We start from the raw sequence: 2,595 nt of genomic DNA, 5'->3' as shown, positions 1-2,595 counted from the left end.
AAAGTGTTTCGGGACCTCCCCTGGTGTTTTTAAGGTAAATAGGAATTTATAGGCGAGAGAACGGGGTCGGGAGAGCCACGAGGGGGCCACAAGCTATCAGCCCCCAGGCCATGGCCTGATGGCTTGTGAGAGCCTCGTGTGCCTCCCGGTCTTCTTCCGATGCTCCATGGTGTTCTTTCGGTCCAGAAAAGATTCACAAAAAGTTTCAGGTTCATTGGGCTTCGTTTGGTACTGGAACGTGAATAGTGGAAAAACATGCACAAAATAACAACTAGTACTGGGCACTGTGTCAATAGGTTAGTGCTAAAAAATAATGTAAATTGGTAGATAAGTGTCTAAAATGTATTCTAAAATGATAACATAATAGCATGGAACAATCAAAAATCATAGATACGTTGGAGACGTATCAATATCAGGTTGTTCAATAAAGGTATTAAGATGTGAAGCAGGATCCTCATTAGGACTTCTAGCAAATGGTTCTTTCATAACAAGATTTTGCAATTCATCATTAATATGCAGAACTACAAACTCGTGGAGGGTGGTATAGGACTATAGGAGTACTAATAAAATCATTATTATTAGTATTTGGGAAATCACACAGTTTGGTATTTTCTTCACACATAGTGACAAAGCAAGTAAACTAACAAGTAAAGCAATCAAACAAGCAAACAAGCGATGCAAGTAAACTAGTAAAGATAAATATTTTTGTATTTTTTGATATTTTTAATCAAGCAAATAAAAAGTAGAACAAGTGTATGATAATTTGTGTGAAGTAACTGTTGGAAATATGCCCTAGAGGCAATAATAAAATGGTTATTATCATATTTCCTTGTTCATGATAATCGTCTACTATTCATGCTATAATTGTATTAACAGGAAACAGTAATACATGTGTGAATAAATAGATCACAATGTGTCCCAAGCAAGCCTCTAGTTGGCTAGCTCGTTGATCAATAGATGATCATGGTTTCCTGATCATGGAAATTAGATGTCATTGATAACGAGATCACATCATTGGGAGAATGATGTGATGGACAAGACCCAATCCTAAGCATAGCACTAGATCGTGTTGTTCGTATGCTAAACCTTTTCTAATGTCAAGTGTCTTTTCCTTCGACCGTGAGATTGTGCAACAATTGGATACCGTAGGAGTGCTTTGGGTTTATCAAACGTCACAACATAACTTGGTGACTATAAAGGTGCACTACGAGTATCACCGAAAGTGTCTGTTGGGTTGGTACGAATCGAGATCGGGATTTGTCACTCCGTGGGACGGAGAGGTATCTCTGGGCCCACTCGTTAGAACATCGTCATGAGCTCAATGTGACTAAGGAGTTAGTCACAAGATGACGTGCTACAGAACAGTAAAGAGACTTACCGGTAACGAGATTGAACAAGGTATGGGTATACCGACGATTGAATCTCGGGCAAGTTCTATACTGACACACAAAGGGAATTGTATACGGGATTGATTGAATCCTTGACATCGTGGTTCATCCGATGAGATCATCATGGAACATGTGGGAGCCACCATGGGTATCCAGATCCCGCTGATGGTTATTGGCCGGAGAGTGTCTCGGTCATGTCTGCATGCCTCCCGAACCCGTAGGGTCTACACACTTAAGGTTCGATGACGCTAGGGTTATAGGGAATTCCTATACGAGGTTACCGAAGGTTTTTCGGAGTCCCAGATGAGATCCCAGACATCACGAGGAGCTCCGGAATGGTTCGGAGGTAAAGATTGATATATAGGATGGATGGGTTTGGACGCCGGAAATGTTTCGGGCACCACCGGCAAAGTGCTGGGACCATCGAAATGGTTCCGGAGGCCCACCGGGAGGGGCCACCAGCCCCAGAAGGCTACAGGCCAAGTGTGACAGGGAACCAGCCCCTGGGTGGGCTGGTGCACCCCCCACACCCAGCCCAAGACGCCTAGAGAGGGAAAGGGGGGGAACCCTAAGTCTGGTGGGCCTAAGGCTAACCCGGGGTGCGCCACCCCCCTCTCCCCCTCCTGGCCGCCACCCCCTCTCCCATCTAGGGCTGTCGCCCCCCTTTAGGGTGGGAAACCCTAAAGAGGCGCCACCCTCCCTTCCCCCTATATATAGAGGGGGGGTTTGGCCTTTGAAGATACGGTTTTCGATCTCTCTCGGCGCAGCCCTGTCTCTCTTCTTCCTCCTCTCCCACGGTGCTTGGCGAAGCCCTGCGGGGAGACCTCGTCTCTCCATCGACACCACGCCGTCGTGCTGCCGGAGATCTTCCCCAACCTCTCCCTCCTCCTTGCTGGATCAAGGTGCAGGAGACGTCACCGGGTTGCACGTGTGCTGAACGCAGAGCTGCCGTGATTCGGCACTAGATCGGAATCACACCGCGATCTGAATCGCCGCGAGTACGACTCCATCAACCGTGTTCTAGCAACGATTCCGCTTATCAATATTCAAAGGTATGAATATGCACTCTACCGTCTCTCGTTGCTGGTCTCTCCATACGAAGATCTGATTATGGCGTAGGAAAATTTTGAATTTATTCTACGTTACCCAACAGTGGCATCCGAGCCAGGTTTTCTATGCGTAGATTCTATGCACGAGTAGAACACAA

The sequence above is a fragment of the Hordeum vulgare genome, chromosome 6H (assembly GCF_904849725.1).
Source record: "Hordeum vulgare subsp. vulgare chromosome 6H, MorexV3_pseudomolecules_assembly, whole genome shotgun sequence".
NCBI lineage: Eukaryota > Viridiplantae > Streptophyta > Magnoliopsida > Poales > Poaceae > Hordeum > Hordeum vulgare.
Note: the sequence above shows the minus strand (reverse complement) of the source record.